Source organism: Triturus cristatus, chromosome 1_2 (assembly GCF_964204655.1).
Source record: "Triturus cristatus chromosome 1_2, aTriCri1.1, whole genome shotgun sequence".
NCBI lineage: Eukaryota > Metazoa > Chordata > Amphibia > Caudata > Salamandridae > Triturus > Triturus cristatus.
In genome coordinates, this window is record NC_140580.1 from 755,797,236 (window position 1) to 755,819,870 (window position 22,635).

Genomic DNA, 22,635 nt, shown 5'->3' on the forward strand with positions numbered 1-22,635 from the left:
TGGTGTAGTCTTTTCCTACCAAGTTGGAAACATGCCGTAGAGTTGATTACTTAATGATACTGAAAATTATTGAATTTAAATCAATAACAAGGATTAATTGACTCATAACCTTGTTTTTTTTTTTTTTTTTTTTTTTTTTTTTTTTTTTTTTTTTTTTTTTTTTTTTTTAAATTGTTTTTGAAATGTTTGCTTTAATTTCATTTTTGTCCTTTGTCTTCCGTCTCATTAGTACTGTATGCATATTCATTTATGATTTACAATAATGTTGTTTGTTCTGTATATATTGTATGTTGGTATTCATTGTATTTATACATTGTTTTACATATACACTTTGCAGCCCTGAAGAAGTCCCATGTGGACGAAACGCGTCGGCTGCTCTGGCTGCTCTTAAATGTCATTTTAACATATGAAAAATAAAGAAGATCTTTTTGAAAAAGAAAAAATTGAATGTATATGGACTGATTTTGATCTACTTTGAAATTGTGGTGCGCCTTTTGCTGTCTATGTTCCTATCTTGCCCCAGAGGTTGGGGAGGTATTGTGTTAGCGGGTACCAGTCGAGAGCGCACACAGAGGGTGTAATTGAACTTATCACCTATTAACACAAAGGGGAACACACAAATCCGGTGCTGTCCAAGAGGGTTACCGCTAGCTTCGTTTCCTTTAAACTCATTCACTCTTGCCTGCAGTTTCCTTTGCCTTGAATAGAAACCGCACCATCTCACTGGTAGCAACATTGTGCTGCTTCCAATAAAGCGAACGTGTTGTAAGTGCGAAGGAGACTAAAGTCAGCCCTTTGCACAAAAGGATCCAAAAAGCCCCCCAGTTGGAGCACGCCAGTGACCACAGTTCAGTGGGAGAGTGGGTGTTGTCATATGCTGGCTGATAGTAGTACTTTACATACTGTGGCATTGCATACTCTGGCCTCGAGAACGGCTGGTATTAGTAGGATACATTGTGGGCCTGGAGGATGCTGCACACTGAGGGTAAAGCCCTTTAAGACAATAAGGCATTACAGCTATTATTCCTAGAATGATGTTCTAGACCCTAGGCCTTTGTGGGATACTGGCCTGGGGACAGCGCAGAACACACGGTAGACACTTAGCTAAGCATAGTGATTAACATACTGGGACATTATGGATACTGGCCTAGGAATAGTGTTTTACTTACTGGAACATTGTGGAAACTAGCCTAGCAGCTGTGCTTTGTTCACTCCAAGTTTGCAGGGTATGCCCAGGCGTGGGTCCCTTGCTTACTTTGCCACGGAATTCGAGCTAGATTGGCCGATGAAGGGTGTTACCCTGAAACCGGTCCCAGGATGCTTATTTCCAGTCCAGGGAAGACCTGGCTCGGCAGTTCGGGATGGACTGTTCCCATGAGGAACAGGGTCAAGACTGATTTGAATATGGCTGGGTCTGAACTGGGGTGGCGAAGTGAGATGAAGAATGATGATGGATTTAACCCAGATCTGTGACTGGGGGTGAGTGTCTGAAAAGTTTCAGTGCTCCGTTCATCATCTTATTGTGTTTGCTTAGCTCGCCTTAAATTGGTCGAGTATCCCCAGACGTGCGACCCTTGCTCACTGTACCACTGGATTCAAGCTAGCCTGGCTGATGAGGGGTGTTACCCAGACACCGGTCCCAGGATGCTGTTTCCGGTCCAGGGAGGACCTGGCTTGGCAGTTCGAGCTGGATTGTTCCCATGAGGAACAGGGTCAGGACTGATTTGCATATGGCTGGGTCTGAACTGGGGTGGTGAAGTGAGTTCTAGAACGAGGATGGATTTAAACCAGATTTGTGACTGTGTCTGTAAAGTTCAGTGCTCCAGCCATCATTTCTTTGTGTTTGCTAGGAGCTGTGTTTTACATACTGGGACATTACGACGACGACTCAGCTAGGGCAGGAGCTTTGGGAATTGTGGATATTCACCCGCGGACAGTGCTGTAGTTTGACTATAAATTTCTATGATCTGGGGCAATCCTGGCCTGGCTGCGAAACTGGAATAATTCACTAGTTCTTCAGCAATGTCTGTAAAATCTCTTGCTTTCTGACCCATATACTTGATAACTTATGACTTTAAAAAAACATTGTTTGGTTCAATTTTTTCATGCTTTGCTCAGATGGGTAATGCTCAAATACCAGTCTGAAAAGGGCTGAGCTTGATTTGCCTGCAAAGTACAAAGTAGGTTAGTATAAAATATTTTAAAAAAAATCAGAGCTACTCTGCCTTCTAGGAACAGTGTATCATAGTGGGTAAACAGAGAAGGGGCCTTACAACTTAATTTTGGGTGTGAATCTAAATGTAACACTAGAACCATTTAATGACCGGCCTGTTATTTCTTAACACCGTGACAACAACTGTAATAAAAATATTAAGACCTATATTACCCTGGAGAAATGTCCAATGTTTACTGCAGCCGGCTGAGCACGTCTATAGCTTCTACTGCATTGCTCTTAATAGTTATTCTTGCATTGACCTCAGGATGACATTGTCATGGCTAGAATACAGAGTGCAGGCATTAGGGAAATTGACATCCTTGATCTTGCCCCCACCATCCTTGGATGAAGAATCTTGCTGTACACACTGGAGGGAATGTACATCAATTTCAACCGATGGCAAGTTCATTGGAACAATTAATACTGAAATAACTGTCCTTCAATATTAGCATCTTGTCTGTGAGCTCCATGCCCTTAATAGGGGATGCCCTAAAACTTTCTGTGTGGGAAAATCATTAATTTATAAGGTAGGAAATAACTTAATGACAGGTGCGAAAGGCGTAAAAGAGCTTTAGGAATTTGAGGGAAAATTTTCTAATGCTGAAATTTTGCAATAATTCTTTAGTTTAGACCTCAAAATTTTAGCATTAGAACATTTTCCCTCAAATTCCTAAAGCTCTTTTACGCCTTTCGCACCTGTCATTAAGTTATTTCCTACCTTATAAATTAATGATTTTCCCACACAGAAAGTTTATCCAGTAATGTCACCCCAGCTTTTCAAGGAAGTCCATGTGTCTCTGTCTTACCATGCTTAACATCTGGATTTGTTCATGGCAATTGATGTCAAGAAAGGTACAAGATTTAGATTGACTCCCTGACAAATTTCATAGGAATCATTTAGGATATTATTTCTGCGGCTGGTTATTGTAGAAGTTTAAATAGTTTGTGAAATATTACACAGCAATCTTTGAGTTCAACTTTGAGACTGAGCACTCCCAACTAATGTGCTAATTGGTGTCAAGGTTTAGGCCTGTCTCCTTCTTTAATGCTGACTTTGAAATGTTGTTGCTTTGCTATTTATTATGGATGCAGGGTCTTCTACTGGAGATAATGAAGCCATTTAGGCAGATTTTGTTAAATTTGATTTTGGTCAGTCTAATGTAAAATATTTAATAATCTTAGTTAATTTAACAAACGTAACAATGCTAAAATGAAATAAATCGTTTTTGATTAGGGGACAAAATACAATTGGTGGTAAACATTAGCTATTTCTGTATAACATTCTTAAACTTTGGTTTTGCATCTCTTTTCCTAAAACTGAATATAACCTGCTCAGGCCTTTGTACTGACTCATGGGGATGCACATATAAATATATCCACTGAAAAAAAATATTAAAGTGACGTTATATTTAGGTTAGAATTTCAGTGACAATGGAATGTTTTAAACTGAAAAAAAAAACATTGAAATTCACCAGTTATAGTTATCCCTAGTAACTATTATTTGCGCCCCCGCCGTGCACTGTCATCATCAATGATGTAATTTCACCTGCTGCAGGGATGTTATCAATGATGGCATAGAACATGTCATGAGTGATGTAATATGTGGGGAAATTAGCAGTGCATGGCGAGTTATAGCTACCATAGGGCACGATTAATTGTTAATAGAGAGAACTGTAACTGGTGAATTTCAGTGTTTTTTTTTTTAGTTTAAAACATTACATTTCCACTGAAATGTTCAACTAACTATAACGTCACTTTAACCTTTGCTTTTTCCAGTGAAATTTTTGTTTTTTTTGTTTTTAAAGAAAAGTGATATTTTATTACCATACCTAATGCCAAACCCCACTGCGCAGCCAGCATCCCCACACCTCACACAGCCTTCAGCTCTGCACAGCATGGGGTTGGCTGCAAGGTCTGGCCTGTGGCCAGGCCCTGCAACCAACTCTTTGCAGGCAACCAATTCCCTGCTGGGACAGGAAGGTCGCGCGGCCACTCATCCTCAAGTTACTATTGTCCCTGGGGGATCACACCCTCCCTGAACCTTTTGCTGTTAAAAAGGGAAGTGGCTGCACCGGGGTCTTTTTTTTTTTTTTTAATTTTTTTTTTTTTTTTTTTTAAATAAAGTGGAGGAGGGGAACATGGCTTCCCTTCCAAAAGGTAATCTAGACACTGGGAGTGGATGTGCAGCTACCCTCCTGAAGCTGCTATTGGCCTCGGGGACCCCATCCACCAGGGCGGAAACATATATTATATGGGGAGAGGACGCGCAGTACCTCTCCCTGAGCATTTAGAGGCCCCGGGGACATCCCCAGAGCCAATACATAATAGGGCAGGAGGGTTATGTGCCCCCTACCCGAGCCTCAATAGGCCCGAGCACCCCATACTTCGTGGCCCAAAAAGTTATTTTAAAGAAAGGAGATGCATGGGCCTCCGGGGAACCCAGCCCCTGGGCCTTTTGCAGTCAAAGTGGGTGCCCAGGTGTCTACCCAGGGCACCAATAAAACATATGGTTGGGGTCCGCGGGTGGAGTACCAGGGCCCCCATGGCCCCAGCCAGCTCCCTGCATGCTGTGGCATTGCTCCCAACCAGGGGGATCATCTGTTTTTTGCTTGCTTCCTCCGGACGGAAGCAATAATTTTCCCTGCCAGCAAGAGTGCAGACAGGGAATCCAAAGTGTGCTCTCACCCGGCTGGAGCATTTTCACAGCTCCTGCTGGGTGGGAGCACACTTCTTTCCCTGCCCACAACCCTGAACACAGGGTGTGTGGAGCTTATTCACTGAGAACATTTGGAAGAAAATTAGGCCAAATAGTGCATTGTAAACCACAGTTTTTCACACAAACTTGCTAAAAAGTTCTAGCAGGTCTGAAACCCAATGCTGACCACAATTTGAAACAATTTATTTTCTAAACTTGCAATGGGTCCTCCTCCCACATATGTTAAAAAATACCTCCAGTGTGAATTTGTCAGCATTATTGTCATGAGTGTTACACATATGCCACGGGGATCCCACAATGCCAATAATTATGTACAGTGTGCCAGCACCAGAGTCTTCCCATTGATGCTGCTTAATGCCAAGGATGACCCATATGTAAAATAATTTCCTCTAGTATGTCAGTGCCAGCATTGTATCATGGTTACTCCCCGGCCCTAATCCCTTGTGTGCCACAGTTGCCCTTCTTGAGGCCAAGAGTTACCTCCAATACGCCAGCACCAGCATCTTGCTATGCCATGGGTGCCTTCCCTTATACGAAGCAGTGCCTACAGGATGCCAGTGCCATAGTGTTGCCATGTGCGCCTCTAATTCAAGAGTAATTTAAAGCATACCATGGCTTGTGGCAGAATCACAAGCCTAACTCACGCTCATTCACCCTCAGCCATTCTCATTCACTCACCCTTTCTAATTCACTCACACTCCTCAATCACATTTCCTCACTCGCTCTCATTCGCTTTCATTCACTCACTAATTCACTCTAACTCACCTTTGCTCATACTAACTCTCCGCACTCCCCTACTCACTCTCAAATCCACAAATTTGCACTCACAGTTTCAAACTTAGCTATTTTCACTCTCTGTCCTTCACTCACACTCACTCGAACTGCCACAGCAGCAGCACTTGTTTTTTACTTCTCTTCCTTCCTTTGGTCGTGACTCATCTTTGGCAGATGTAATGCAGGAATCCAGTGCTGGACATATGAGCCAGCAAGACATGATTGCTGTGCTGGAAACAACAAGCAAGACAGAGTAGCAGGGCCAGGATTACTGAGGGGGAAGATCCTCCTCCAGCCTTCTGCCTGCTTCGAGGACTGGAAGCACAGCCCTAGCAGAAGCTGGGCAAGGGTTTGAGTTTCTACACCTGATGCTCTTTCTGGGTTTTCATTGGCCACAGGGATACACTGATGTGCACACTGACAGCCCCATTTCAGCAGTTATTCTGTGCTGCCACATAAAATGGATCATGCCGTGGCAGGGAAGCATAATTGAACTACACCCCTCAGACATGCGCAGTCCAGACATCCACCTACAGATGATCGTCCTCTGCCCCTCCACCTCCTCCTCTTCTTCTTCTTGTCATCTGGAGCCTGGAGAGGTCCAGAGGGCTGGCCTGCACTCTGGTAGCGCTCATAAACACAAAAGTTGCATTTTCATGAACCATAATAAAATAAATAGCAGTGCAGAGCCAAACACATTAAGTGATGGCTCAGAGGGGGCAGTGCAATGCCCAAATGCCCCTGTTGGCCATTCTCCATTGTAAGATGGGGAGTCATGCTCTGGAAGTGGCAAACTCCATTAGCATTTTAAATTTAAGCAGCATATTTTATCCCACTCCCTGCTGTGAGGACTATTAATGCCTGACTTCTCACTCAGAAGTCCCATTTGAAATACCCACGCACATCCACAATGGTTTAAAGACTGCAGAGGGGGAGAGGGGAATTGAGTCAGGACTGTGACCATGAAGAGTTGGATTCGGTGTAATGAAGATTGCCAGTAAGTAAACTGAGCATTACAACACGTCCTCCTTCCTCGCTCTAGTTAATAAAGGCTAAGAGTAATAAAGACTGTATTTGTTAATGTTAATGACAATTCCTTGCTACTAAGACTACCAGACTATGTTATTATTCTTGCAATCTTTATTGTCATTTATATGGCCTGCTGCCTGAGGAGACTACCAGCCTATGTTGTCATTTATACTGCCTACTGCCTGACAATTCTTCCATAGTGGAACTACTGTCTTTCTTAATGACGGTTTGAACCCTCAGTGCTTTTTTTGTATTGTTATTCGTTGTGGTTAATTTCTATTGGCTCTCTGTGATGGGGATTACTACCTGTTTTTCATATTGCTCACTATTTGGTGCCTTTATCACCCTTAGTCTTTCACTAAATCCTCAATGTCCTCCCCCTTACTATGCCCCCCTGGCCCCAACCTGCTCTTTACTAATCGAAATTTGTAAATTTCCGTTCGCGCTCCCTTTTTGTAATTCTATCTCCCTGCGTTACTCTGATTGTTTACTCTTTCTGATCCTCATTGATTTTACCACTTCTCTTCCTCCTTGCTCTGATCCCTCCCCCTTCCCCTAATACTTAACTGTGCCTACTCCTGTCCAGGTTTTTCATATGTGTATTGACTGATTAAGCCCACCTGACAGCGCCCACTCCGATTTACCCGCATCTTCTGCTTCCAACACGTATCTCTTATTTCATCCCTAACGCGGCCCTCCATCCCCCTTCTGGTGCTTGCTCTAATCACTCACTTTCACCCTGATCCTACCTTGACCCTCCCACCTCTATTCGCCCTATATCAAGTCTTCCCCATCATCTCTCCCCCTCCCCTAGCCTCTTTAATCGAATTACCATGCCCCCTCGCACACTCCCTCATTACTGCAGACTACAGACTCAATCCACAAGACTCACCCATCACTAGACATGGCCCAAATTCTTGGTCTATTCTTTACCTCCCTAATCTCTCCAAAAACGCTAAGAAAAACTTTAAACACAAATTACTTATTGGTCAGCATGAAACTCTATTTGTCGATAACTACCTTAGCCTCTCCTCCATAATAAAAAACAACTACATAAATTGTCCACCTCCCCTTCCCCTACTTTCTGTGGCGAAATAGACATCTCTTTTTTCAAATCCGGTAACATCCTCATCCAAGCTTCTGAAAATCACCTCTCCATCTTTGAACAACATTTCAGCACCTTGTCCTACCTACTATCCATTCCACCTCCTAACACTTCACCCTCCAACAGCTTGACGCCCTCTCTCCCTCTACTTCCGTGTCCCCAACCCCTCCCCCCACAAGCTCCTCTACTGCGCATAATGCTTCCCAACCCCATTCCTCCAATTACCCTCCCTCGCTAGCAACCCTCTCTCATCCTGACACCTCAACAGCATGCTCACTCTCCCAAACCCTTTCTCTCTCTAATGACTCATCCCCTCCTACAATTAGGCACACCCCCACATCACTACCTCCTTCCAGCACTCTCCTCCCAAAGTTCCTATTATTGGACTGCCAGCATCAATTTCACCCTCTCCAAACTTCCCCCCCTAGCCAGGATGTTATTTCCCCTCTCTCACCTCATGACCCCTTACCATCTCAGAACTCCTATTCTGACTCTATGCACTCCCTTTCTGACTACACGGTCCTCCCTTTGTCCACCAACCTGAGAGCGCATCTCCACCCCCCGCCATCCAACCCACACACTCCACAGACCGCTCTCCCCAGACAACTTGGATCCTACTCTCCTCCCTAACACTCTTTCGCCCTTAGTCCCTATCACTCCTTTAACACAGACTGTATCTAACATCGAAAGCCATCTCCTTACCTTGTCGTCCGAACTCTCCCAACTCAGGATAGATCTTACCTTGTCGTCCGAACTCTCTCAACTCAGGAAAGATTTTAACTCCCTCTCCTCGGAGATCCTCCTTAACCGTGCGATCTCCCCAAACCCTGGCTCACAAAACACCACCAACCCTCAACAGTAGAGAACCTTCCCCCGCTGCAACTGTTACCATAGACCCCCACGTGCCTTGAGCCATCTATCCCCCTCAGACCTCCTCGACCTCTGTAACTCTTACCTCCCTAACTAACCAAATGACGCTCCAGCCCCCAACTCTACCATTCCCGTGATCTTGGGGACAAGCAGAATCCCGTCCTCCTCCGTCTCCCCTAGACCCCCAACACAACTTACCGCTATCCAATCATGCCCTCCATCCATAAACAACCAGAAACCCCTTGCTTGCATGCTGGTTAACTGCCGCTCATCAGTCCGGCATGCGACTGAAATAGCTGAAACCATCCTCAGCGAAGATATTGACATTGCTTTCCTTATGGAAACTTGGCTCAATGCCCACTCTACATCCATTCTTGACTTACTCTCCCCTCCCCCCAGCTACTCCATACTCAGAAAAGATAGACAAGATAGAATAGGACTGAGGAGCCTAGCGCGCAACCAAGATGGCCGCGTAGGTGCGAGGCTCCCGAGGACCTCCGCAACCTCCTAAGTTTATCCTGTCTTCATCCTGAATCGGTTGAGGGGACTGTGTCGGTGAACCTGAGCCGAGGTGGTACCCGTTTTCCGTTTTTGAATCGGACCCCGGGTGCCGTGATGAACACCGACTGAAGTTTGCGGCCTGCTCCTCTCCTGACCCCGGACTGGAGTTTGGGGGTGATCCAGTGGAGAAGTGAATAACAACGGCGGGACGAGCCTGGCGAGTCGCGTACCCCACACTTTCACTTTCGCTTTTGAGTCCCCTTGCCGTCATCGCGAGTGGGATCACGGCGCTTCTTTGGGTGGTGGTTGCCTCGCTGGGGGATCCTGCCTGCCTGCGGGGACCTGCTCCGCCTTTTTGAGGTGACCTCCGGGGTCCTCGGCCTCGATTGCTCGTTCTACGCTGCATGACTCGTGGGGATGCGAGATACAAGACGATGGCCACGAAGTAGGATGGAGATCGGCTGAAGGCCAAATCGACCCGGCGTGGCGCCGCACTTCAAGTCAACATCATGGATCGCTACACCCTACCAAAAGGTTCTCCCGGCGGGTCGCTTAAGTCTTCCGAGTGCCCTCCGGATGCCCCGGATTTGCCGACGGATCTGACTCTGCAGGACGTCATGGGCGCCATAGCTGAGATGAAGACCTCGGTGGGTCAACAATTCGACACCCTGGCGCACCAACTCGACGCGGTCCTTATCGATGTCAACCTTGTTAGAGCGGATCTATCCAAGACAAATGACCGGGTTGACTCTTTGGTCCATACCGCGTCGGGCCTCACGACTGAGGTGGCGGCCCTCCAGACGGAGGTGCGCCGGCTCCGGCAGGCCAGTGCGCTCACGGATCGGCGACTGGAGGACTCCGAGAGCAGGGCCTGGAGGAATAACGTTCGCATTATCGGAGTGCCTGAGGGACTGGAGGATTCGGCGGCGGATCTCTTTGTGGAGGATCTGATTTCTACTCCTCTCCAGCCCCGAGGACTGAGTAAATTCTTTGCGGTGGAAAAGGCCCATAGAGTTCCTGGCGGCAAGCCGAAGGTCGGGGCTCCCCCGCGGCCTCTCATTGCCCGTATTTTCAACTTTCGGGACAGGGATGCGATTCTACAAGCTTCCAGACTGCGGGGGCCGCTTAAGCTGGAGAACATGGAGGTGAACTTTTATCCTGATTTCACGCAGGCGGTCCAGAAGCAGAGACTGAGTTTCATGGGCGTCAAGCGGCGGCTTCGAGATATGAACTTAAAATACGCAATGCTTTTCCCGGCCAGGCTGCGTGTGGAGTCTGATGGTCGCACTCACTTTTTTGACCGTCCTGAGACGGCCGGGGACTGGTTGGGCACTTTGTCTGGGGGACATGATCGGGATGGGATGGGGGCAGCGGGAGGAGAGTGCCCACCGGACCGGGTATGAGGTACTGACACTGGGGCTCATTCCTGATGATGCCACTTTTCGGCCAAGCTCAGGGTTTTTTGACTGTTGTGTCTCGTTCCCCCTCCATTGGAGGTTGTGCGGTGTCTCGAGGGGGTTCTCTTTCCTCCTCTAGGGGGTCTTTGTAGTTTAGTTCACACAGGGGCGACAGGCACACTGCAAGTTGGGGGGGCTGTCTGGGCTCATGCAGGGGTGCAGGGAGGGGGGAGTTTTGTTTGGGATGTTGGGTTGGGGTTGGGTATTGTTTGTTTGTGTAGGAGAGTAGGGTCTGCAATCCTATGATCACCCAGATTTTTTGCTTTTGCTTCATTGGTTTACGACTTTCCCTGGCTGTGGGCCTGCCAATCAGACCCACAGCCTAGCTGTTCTCTCTCGAAATTAACATACATGTACATTAGGTGCATCCACTAATTGGAACTGGGCCGCCTTGTCAGTCCCTGTCTCAGCATACCACAGGTATCCAGGGCATCGGTGTACCCAGGGCCTACCAGGGGCTGCAGCATGTATTATGCCACCCCTGGATGGCCGCCCAAATCTGACACAACTGGCTGCATGACAGCTGGGGCAAAGTGGTGTAATCACCCGTTGCTGTAGGTGTAGTATTCCTACACCTAACCCTAAAATGGACACATGGACCTGACAAGTAAAAAGATGCCAAAAAAAGTTCAGTGGACAGCAAGCTGTCAGAAGGCATTCAATGACCTAAAGCAGGCCATGTGCACAGCACCTATCCTAAAGAGTCCAGACTACTCCAAACCATTCATTGTCCAAACAGACGCTTCGGAGCTGGGTGTGGGAGCTGTTCTATCTCAACTGAATTTTGATGGTCATGACCAGCCCATAGCTTTTATTAGCAGGAGGCTGACCCCCAGAGAGAAGAATTGGTCAGCTATTGAGAGGGAGGCCTTTGCTGTGGTTTGGGCCCTGAAGAAGTTGAGGCCATACTTGTTTGGCACTCACTTCAAGATTCAGACCGACCATAAGCCCCTCTTGTGGCTAAATCAAATGAAGGGTGAAAACCCCAAACTACTTAGGTGGTCCATTTCCCTACAGGGGATGGACTTCACAGTGGAGCATAGACCTGGCACTGATCATGGCAATGCAGATGGGCTCTCCAGGTATTTCCACTTAGAGCAAGAAGACTCACCTGGTCAAGGTTAGCTTATTGTCCCAAAGTTTGGGGGGGGGTCATGTAGGAGAGTAGGGTCTGCAATCCTATGATCACCCAGATTTTTTGCTTTTGCTTCATTGGTTTACGACTTTCCCTGGCTGTGGGCCTGCCAATCAGACCCACAGCCTAGCTGTTCTCTCTCGAAATTAACACACATGTACATTAGGTGCATCCACTAACTGGAACTGGGCCGCCTTGTCAGTCCCTGTCTCAGCATACCACAGGTATCCAGGGCATCGGTGTACCCAGGGCCTACCAGGGGCTGCAGCATGTATTATGCCACCCCTGGATGGCCGCCCAAATCTGACACAACTGGCTGCACGACAGCTGGGGCAAAGTGGTGTAATCACCCGTTGCTGTAGGTGTAGTATTCCTACACCTAACCCTAAAATGGACACATGGACTCCTATCAGTCACTCCTATGGCAGGCCTTATCAATCCTGAAGGCAGAGTGCAGGGAATCATGTGGGACGGTGCTCTGGCGCGAGCTGAGCCCGTCGACGGCTTGCGGAACCAAGTCCTAATAGCCGTTCCATGGTGACGCGGGCCAACTACTTTTAATGCATTATAATCCTTGCGGTTATTTGCTAACTTTGGCCTCGCATCACCTACACATGTCGAGTAAGGTGTCATACGAATAGGAATACGAACCCCTCGCCAGTCCTGGCGACGGGGTTAGCATTCCCCCCTTTTAGAGGGTCACGACATGGAAGTAACCTTGAACCCCGGTTAAAGTTGACTCAAGCCTCAGCATCACAAGATGGATGCTGCCACCAGACACAAGTCTGACCTCCTGCTGCTGGGAGACCTTCCAGCGAGGGGAGCTTGGACAAAGGGTTTCCTGTCGAGGGCGGTGTTAGCACCATCCCAGACAGGGTTTGTGTATCCCAGGTAGGCAGGGCTGAAAGGAAGGTGATTGCAAGTGGCACCCCGGTGCTCACTGTGCATAGCCCGGCTCAAACCAGTTTCGGGGGCAACCCTGCCCCTGAGCCGGGGCGAAGCCGGACAAAGGATAGGGGTGTCACCACCCCCCTCCTGGCTCCACCCATAGGTAGGACCTAGTCACGGGCCAGCCCCTTTTCTTAGAATAAAGGTAGGAGCGAGTCCCCTTCCCAAATTGGATAATTCTGAATCTTGAACTACTTTCCACGAAAGGAACTCTTGACTATTTCTGAAGACTCTCCCTTGTGGCTAAGAAGTAGCCACCCTGCAGCAGCAGGCACCACCTAAGCGCTTGCGGTTTGCTGTACGTCTCTCCTACGGATCAAGACTGCCCAGCTCGACGAGACCCGAGTTCCCTGCCATCTCTGACCTTTTACCTACATCATCAGCCCAGCTGAGAGTCGTAGGTGTGACGAGACCTGCGGGACCGGCCATCTTCAGAACCTGCACGACGCTTATCTAGCACGCCCACCGAGGGACCCTCGAGTGAGTGCACCTAGGGTTTGAGAAGCCCTAACCCTGAGCAGCTCCAGCACCGAAGTCTGCCTCCCCAGCATCCACGAGATCTGCGTGGGGGCCCTTCCGCTCCTTGCTGGTCACCGCGTTGTCCGACCACTTGCCGACCGGCTTGTGGCCCTCTTCACGACGCACCACGATTGTTTCATCACTAGTCTGGTTGCTCCAGACTGGCTCTTGCTCCCCTTCAACAGAGGAGTACCACGGATCCTCCTGGTCCACTCCAGACGCCATCTTGACTCCACCGCGTGGGCTTGGCACTGCCAAGACCTGCTGCCCCACTCCTGGGCCCAGCATCATCGACAGCAGACACCTGCGTGGGACAGCTCGCCCTCCATCCTGGTCGCCGCCGCGCCTCCTGGTCCGAGGAACAGCCGAGTCCGACGTCATCCACTCACCTGGTCGAGGTGACTTCAGCCGGTACCCTCCTGGTGCCCACACGATCGCTGGCTAGCGGTTGAGAACTGAGTCCCCTCTGCTTTCAGGTTTCCTTCATCCCCGATCCAGGCTTGGATCTCGCTGAACATCGTCACTGGTCGCCTGCCAGCAACTTCTTCTTTCAGGCTCCTGAGACTACAACGAGGACTCCCGACATCTTGCCGAACCTCCCGCAGCCGCAGCCTCTGGGCTAGGTAACTCGAGCATTTCGGTGCTCCATCGCAGGTTCGCTCTACAAGTGTCCAGTTCCTTTTTCGTTTAGTCCCACTGATTGGATCACTCCGGAATCAGTAACTCCAGACTCTAACCATTCGCATTTCACTGATAGTGTATATGGTTTCTCGTGCCCCTCGGGCATTTGTGTAAATTGTGCAACTTGAAGTATTTTCGTAAGAGTTTTGTAGTGTGCTTAGCTCCCTGACTCATAAAGAGCCAGGGTAGTCTTGTTATAAATAAATATCCTTTATTTTCATAACAACTTGTGTGGTGTCCTTTCACGTGGTGTTCAAGGGGTAAATGTGGTGGTAAAACAGCTGGCTTAACACGCCCTTTAGAGTTTAGCCTAAGACTGCTCGTATCCACGCTACTAGGATAGCTGGTCTATAAGGTTGACTTACAACCAATCATCAATAAGGGTCGTTTGGAATGATACACAGTGATCACTAGAATAGTGAGCACTACATATCAGGCCAACTTCTCACATTGGTGAGCAGCGGGTGGGATTTGAGCTTGCTGTTTTACCACACACGTATCCTAAGAATATCGAAGTGAAAGATCATATAAGTACCCAGGTACATATAACTTAACTTAGAATACTCCGAGTTCTACTGAACCGGCTGTTGTAGTGTAACAGGGCTTAGCACACCCTGACTACAACTCTTAGCAAGGGATCAGTAGGTAAACACATAGTGTAGGTAGGTGCATCACTTACACCTCACTAGAAAAGCATGTCGGTCCACGGAGAGTCTGCGGAGACTCCCTTAGTGGTCAGTGACCCTCCACAGGTCGTGTCACGATATGCAGCTCTTAGCTTCAAGGAGATGAGACAACTGTGTGCCTCCAGGAAGCTAAACCAGGGTTCTAACCCTACCATCGCAATTCTGATAGGTCTCTTAGAGGCGTACGATGCTAGGAGGTCCTCTAACACAGGTCCCCCCAGTGCTGATGGGAACATGCCTCCCTTAGAGGGAACCCTCGGTGACCCCGACCTCGACCTCCACACAGAGGAGGAGGACGAGGAGGAGTTATCAGAATACGAGGCAAACAAAGGTCCAGTGGTAGTCAGCCGGCTTACAAGGACCAACTTAAGCAGGCATGAGAATGGAACTGGGGGAGCCCCGGGCCCACGCTCAAGCAGGCCTAACCTTGGGAACGGACGAGCTAGGTCTCTCTCCAGAGGCTCTGGCAGATCGGTTCATACACATGTCTCTCAGGCATCTTCTCAGAGAGGAATGACGTCCCCTCAGAGAAGGGAGCATGAAGCGAAGATGAGGGAAGTCAATCTGAGGATCGAGCGGGAAGAACTTGCCCTCGCCAAAGAAAGACTTGCCCTGGCCCGAGAGCAGAAATTAAGTGGGTTAGATCCCACTTGTGGCAGCATTCTCAATAGAGAGAAAGACAGGGGTATAGACACTAGACACCTGAGTAAAATAGTGCCCCCCTTTAAACAAGGAGACGACATCCACAAGTGGATAACTGCTTTGGAGAGGGCCTGCACTGTCCAGTGCGTCCCCCCAAGTCAGTGGGCAGCTATACTGTGGCTCTCCTTTGAAGGTAAAGGGCGAGAGAAGCTCCTCACTACTAGAGCTGAGGATGCAAACAACTACCAAGTCCTGAAGACCACACTGATTGATGGGTTTGGCTTAACCACGGAGCAGTACAGGTTGCTGTTCAGGGACACCCAGAAAATTCAGTCTCAGGATTGGACTGACTTTGTCGATTGTGCCACTAAGGCTTTGGAAGGCTGGTTGCTGGGTAGCAAGGTTACTGATTACACAGGATTGTACAATCTTATCATGCGAGAACAGATTTTAAACAACTGTCAGAACCAATTGTTGCATCAGCACCTTGTCGACTCGGATCTGACCTCTCCCCAAGAATTGGGAAAGAAGGCAGACAGATGGGTCAGAACAAGGGTCAAGCAGAACCAGAACCAGAACCAGGGTGGTCAGAAGAAAGCAGACCAAAAGGGTAGTAACAAGAACGAACAAAATGACCAGAAGTCTTCGACAGGTCCCCAACAAACCAAAGAGGGTGGGGGTCAGGCTTCACAGAAGAAGAAGACTCAAGAAGGCCAGTCAAAAAGGTGGTGCCAATACTGTAAAAGTAAGACTCACTGGTTTAGTGAGTGCACCAAGAAAGGAGGGCAAACTCCTGCCACTGCAGCCCCTAAGGCACCTGCACCCCCTAGTACAGTCAGCAGTGGTAGTGCGCCTCCCAAGGCATTAGTTGGGTTAACCTTGGGAACCGAGGGGAGTGACGACTTAGTCAGCACGCTCACTCAGGCCGTCCTTGTCTGTACAGGGGATATGGATATGTCCCCTGATGCCAGTCCCAATACTTTAGGCAAATGCAGACAGACACCTTTGCTCAATGGAAAAATGGCTCAGGCCTACAGGGACACTTGTGCCAGTGTCACCATGGTGACGCCTAACTTTGTGGACCCTGGACAGATCATGCTAGGTACCGATTACCTAGTGACCAATGCCAGCAACGTCACTACCAATCACAGTATGGCAGTTGTTGATTTCTCCTGGAGAGGGGTAAGTGGCCCAAAGAAAGTTGTGGTTAGTTCAGACCTCCCCGTAGAATGTCTGTTGGGCAATGATTTGGAAACGTCACAATGGTCAGAAGTGGAGCAGAGGACTCACATGGAAATGTTAGGCTTGCCAGCACATGTCCTTGCTGTGACCAGGTCACAGGCCAAAAGATGCCCCACTGAACAGGTGCTGGATCCTGGAAGAACGGACCAGACACCTTCCAAGAAGAGGAGCAGTAAGGGTAAGGCTTCGCCTTCCCCCTTGCCCCAGGTCGTGGATCAAGTCTCTGAGGAGGCTGACCTTAAAGAACTGAGGGAAACTGAGCCGAAAGAGCTTGAACCTGGTCAGGTTGAGTTTCTGGGCTCAGGGGGACCCTCCAGGGAAGACCTGGGGAAGGCACAGTTAGACTGCCCCTCACTTGAACCCCTCAGACAGCAGGCTGCTGCTGAGGCTGCAGGGAACGCCACAGGTACCCACAAAGTGTACTGGGACGATGGACTCCTGTACTCCGAGGCAAGAGACCCCAAACCTGGCGCGACCAGGAGGCTGGTCATCCCCTTGTCTCTGAGAGGTTTCCTTCTTACCTTGGCCCACGAGATTCCCCTTGCAGGTCACTTAGGCCAGAATAAGACTTGGGACAGAATTGTTCCACACTTTCACTGGCCCCACATGTCCGAAGATACGAAGGAGTTTTGCCGCTCCTGTGTCACTTGCCAAGCCAGTGGTAAGTCAGGTGGCACGACAAAGGCCCCCCTCATACCACTACCGGTGGTGGGGGTACCCTTTGAACGAGTGGGGATCGACATTGTCGGACCAATGGAACCCCAGACAGCATCAGGGCACAAGTTTATACTGGTGGTGGTGGACCACGCCACCAGGTATCCTGAAGCTATTCCCCTTAGGACCACTACAGCACCTGTGGTGGCACGGGCCCTACTTGGAGTGTTCTCCAGAGTGGGCTTCCCTAAGGAGGTCGTCTCAGACAGAGGTGCAAACTTTATGTCGGGATATCTGACTGCAATGTGGAAGGAGTGTGGTGTCAACTACAAGTTCACCACACCCTATCACCCATAATGCAATGGGCTTGTTGAGAGATTCAACAGGACCCTAAAAGGGATGATTCACGGACTACCTGAAAAGCTTCGGCGGAGATGGGATGTCCTGATACCCTGCCTCTTGTTCGCCTACAGAGACGTCCCGCAGAAGGGTGTTGGCTACAGCCCTTTTGAGCTTCTGTTCGGGCATCCTGTAAGGGGACCCCTTTGTTTGGTAAAGGAAGGATGGGAGAGACCTCTCAGAAAGCCGGCATCAAACATTGTGGACTATGTGCTCGGTCTCCGCTCGCGGATGGCGGAGTACATGGAAAAGGCATCTAAAAACCTTGAGGCGAGCCAAGAATTACAAAAAGCTTGGCATGACCAAAAGGCTGTCCTGACTGTGTACCAGCCTGGACAGAAGGCGTGGGTGCTGGAGCCAGTGGCCCCAGCAGCACTCAAAGACAAATGGTCAGGGCCCCACACGATCATTGAGCAAAAGGGAGAGGTCACCTACCTGGTAGACCTGGGAACTCCCCGGAGCCCCCACAGGGTGCTCCATGTAAACAGGCTCAAGGCATATGTCGACAGGGAGGGCATGGGCTTGCTCATGGCCACAGATGAGGGACAGGAGGAGGAGAGTGACCCTCTCCCGGACCTGCTCTCTCAGAACCCTGACGATGGGTCAGTAGATGGTGTTGTCTTTTGTGGCAGCCTCTCTGGACATCAACAAAAGGATTGTAAACAGGTTCTTCAATCCTTTCGACATATGTTCTCTCTGACGCCCAGTCAGACCAACTGGTGTACCCATGAGGTCGACACTGGGGACAGTCTGCCCGTAAAGAGTAAAATCTATCGGCAACCTGATCATGTCAGAGACTGCATCAAGACGGAGGTGCAGAAAATGTTGGAGCTGGGAGTCATTGAACCCTCGGACAGCCCCTGGGCTAGTCCCGTAGTTCTCGTGCCGAAACCTCACACCCAGGGCGGTAAGAAAGAGATGAGGTTTTGCGTGGACTACAGAGGTCTCAATGCAGTCACTAAGACTGACGCCCACCCGATACCAAGAGCAGACGAACTTATCGACCGGTTGGCTTCGGCCAGCTACTTAAGTACGTTTGACCTGACAGCTGGGTATTGGCAAATCAGGTTAGCTGAGGAGGCCAAGCCCAAAACAGCATTTTCTACCCCGGGTGGGCATTATCAGTTCGTGGTAATGCCCTTTGATTTGAAAAATGCACCTGCCACCTTCCAAAGGCTGGTGAATCGAGTTCTCACTGGGTTGGACGACTTCTGTGCGGCGTATCTGGATGATATCGCTGTCTTTAGCTCCACCTGGGAGGATCACCTGGTCCACCTGAGGAAAGTGTTAGAGGCCCTGCAAAAGGCAGGCCTCACTATCAAGGCCACTAAGTGCCAGATAGGGCAGACACAGGTTGTATACCTGGGCCACCTTGTAGGTGGAGGCCAGGTTCAGCCATTGGAGAGCAAAATACAGGCCATCCAGGACTGGGCTCCTCCAACCACCCAGACTCAGGTTCGAGCTTTCTTGGGCCTGACTGGTTATTACCGGAAATTTGTCAGAAATTATGGATCCATTGTGACCCCGCTAAACGACCTGACAAGTAAAAAGATGCCAAAAAAAGTTCAGTGGACAGCAAGCTGTCAGAAGGCATTCGATGACCTAAAGCAGGCCATGTGCACAGCACCTATCCTAAAGAGTCCAGACTACTCCAAACCATTTATTGTCCAAACAGACGCTTCGGAGCTGGGTGTGGGAGCTGTTCTATCTCAACTGAATTTTGATGGTCATGACCAGCCCATAGCTTTTATTAGCAGGAGGCTGACCCCCAGAGAGAAGGATTGGTCAGCTATTGAGAGGGAGGCCTTTGCTGTGGTTTGGGCCCTGAAGAAGTTGAGGCCATACTTGTTTGGCACTCACTTCAAGATTCAGACCGACCATAAGCCCCTCTTGTGCCTAAATCAAATGAAGGGTGAAAACCCCAAACTACTTAGGTGGTCCATTTCCCTACAGGGGATGGACTTCACAGTGGAGCATAGACCTGGCACTGATCATGGCAATGCAGATGGGCTCTCCAGGTATTTCCACTTAGAGCAAGAAGACTCACCTGGTCAAGGTTAGCTTATTGTCCTAAAGTTTGGGGGGGGGTCATGTAGGAGAGTAGGGTCTGCAATCCTATGATCACCCAGATTTTTTGCTTTTGCTTCATTGGTTTACGACTTTCCCTGGCTGTGGGACTGCCAATCAGACCCACAGCCTAGCTGTTCTCTCTCGAAATTAACACACATGTACATTAGGTGCATCCACTAACTGGAACTGGGCCGCCTTGTCAGTCCCTGTCTCAGCATACCACAGGTATCCAGGGCATCGGTGTACCCAGGGCCTACCAGGGGCTGCAGCATGTATTATGCCACCCCTGGATGGCCGCCCAAATCTGACACAACTGGCTGCACGACAGCTGGGGCAAAGTGGTGTAATCACCCGTTGCTGTAGGTGTAGTATTCCTACACCTAACCCTAAAATGGACACATGGACTCCTATCAGTCACTCCTATGGCAGGCCTTATCAATCCTGAAGGCAGAGTGCAGGGAGTCATGTGGGACGGTGCTCTGGCGCGAGCTGAGCCCGTCGACGGCTTGCGGAACCAAGTCCTAATAGCCGTTCCATGGTGACGCGGGCCAACTACTTTTAATGCATTATAATCCTTGCGGTTATTTGCTAACTTTGGCCTCGCATCACCTACACATGTCGAGTAAGGTGTCATACGAATAGGAATACGAACCCCTCGCCAGTCCTGGCGACGGGGTTAGCATTCCCCCCTTTTAGAGGGTCACGACATGGAAGTAACCTTGAACCCCGGTTAAAGTTGACTCAAGCCTCAGCATCACAAGATGGATGCTGCCACCAGACACAAGTCTGACCTCCTGCTGCTGGGAGACCTTCCAGCGAGGGGAGCTTGGACAAAGGGTTTCCTGTCGAGGGCGGTGTTAGCACCATCCCAGACAGGGTTTGTGTATCCCAGGTAGGCAGGGCTGAAAGGAAGGTGATTGCAAGTGGCACCCCGGTGCTCACTGTGCATAGCCCGGCTCAAACCAGTTTCGGGGGCAACCCTACCCCTGAGCGAAGCCGGACAAAGGATAGGGGTGTCACCACCCCCCTCCTGGCTCCACCCATAGGTAGGACCTAGTCACGGGCCAGCCCCTTTTCTTAGAATAAAGGTAGGAGCGAGTCCCCTTCCCAAATTGGATAATTCTGAATCTTGAACTACTTTCCACGAAAGGAACTCTTGACTATTTCTGAAGACTCTCCCTTGTGGCTAAGGAGTAGCCACCCTGCACCAGCAGGCACCACCTAAGCGCTTGCGGTTTGCTGTAAGTCTCTCCTACGGATCAAGACTGCCCAGCTCGACGAGACCCGAGTTCCCTGCCATCTCTGACCTTTTACCTACATCATCAGCCCAGCTGAGAGTCGTAGGTGTGACGAGACCTGCGGGACCAGCCATCTTCAGAACCTGCACGACGCTTATCTAGCACGCCCACCGAGGGACCCTCGAGTGAGTGCACCTAGGGTTTGAGAAGCCCTAACCCTGAGCAGCTCCAGCACCGAAGTCTGCCTCCCCAGCATCCACGAGATCTGCCTGGGGGCCCTTCCGCTCCTTTCTGTTCACCGCGTTGTCCGACCACTTGCCGACCGGCTTGTGGCCCTCTTCACGACGCACCACGATTGTTTCATCACTAGTCTGGTAGCTCCAGACTGGCTCTTGCTCCCCTTCAACAGAGGAGTACCACGGACCCTCCTGGTCCACTCCAGACGCCATCTTGACTCCACCGCGTGGGCTTGCCACTGCCAAGACCTGCTGCCCCACTCCTGGGCCCAGCATCATCGACAGCAGACACCTGCGTGGGACAGCTCGCCCTCCATCCTGGTCGCCGGCGCGCCTCCTGGTCCGAGGAACAGCCGAGTCCGACGTCATCCACTCACCTGGTCGAGGTGACTTCAGCCGGTACCCTCCTGGTGCCCACACGATCGCTGGCTAGCGGTTGAGAACTGAGTCCCCTCTGCTTTCAGGTTTCCTTCATCCCCGATCCAGGCTTGGATCTCGCTGAACATCGTCACTGGTCGCCTGCCAGCAACTTCTTCTTTCAGGCTCCTGAGACTACAACGAGGACTCCCGACATCTTGCCGAACCTCCCGCAGCCGCAGCCTCTGGGCTAGGTAACTCGAGCATTTCGGTGCTCCATCGCAGGTTCGCTCTACAAGTGTCCAGTTCCTTTTTCGTTTAGTCCCACTGATCGGATCACTCCGGAATCAGTAACTCCAGACTCTAACCATTCGCATTTCACTGTTAGTGTATATGGTTTCTCGTGCCCCTCGGGCATTTGTGTAAATTGTGCAACTTGAAGTATTTTCGTAAGAGTTTTGTAGTGTGCTTAGCTCCCTGACTCATAAAGAGCCAGGGTAGTCTTGTTATAAATAAAAATCCTTTATTTTCATAACAACTTGTGTGGTGTCCTTTCACGTGGTGTTCAAGGGGTAAATGTGGTGGTAAAACAGCTGGCTTAACACGCCCTCTAGAGTTTAGCCTAAGACTGCTCGTATCCACGCTACTAGGATAGCTGGTCTATAAGGTTGACTTACAACCAATCATCAATAAGGGTCGTTTGGAATGATACACAGTGATCACTAGAATAGTGAGCACTACATATCAGGCCAACTTCTCACAGTTTGTACCACAAGGCAGAAGTATTGTTGTGCTATATCTAAAGTGCTCTCTGGGGGGGAGACTGATCGGTTTTGGCTGTGATGGGGGGTAGGGGATTGAGACTTCTGTCCTGGAATGTTAATGGATTGGGGGACAGGATAAAACGGGGGGTGGTCCTGCAGTTCTTAAAACGGATTTCACCTGATATTGTATTTCTGCAGGAAACACACCTTATTGGCAATTCCTTTCGTGCCATGAACAGGCGGGGCTATCGCCTTGTAGCCCATTCGGGCTTCACCTCTGGTTCGAGGGGTGTGGGCATTATGGTTAAAACCTCACTCCCGTTGGAGGTTGATGAGGTGCTCCATGATGATAGGGGACGGTATACGGCTCTAGTGGGCAGATTGGAGGGTAAAGTGA

At 49.6% G+C, this 22,635-nt stretch overlaps 1 protein-coding gene across 5 annotated transcripts in view; it reads left to right on the plus strand.

Moving 5' to 3' along the window:
- The window catches only part of RASSF4 (Ras association domain family member 4), a 420,812-nt gene that overhangs the window by 141,376 nt on the left and 256,801 nt on the right, over positions 1–22,635 (plus strand). The window lies entirely within an intron of this gene.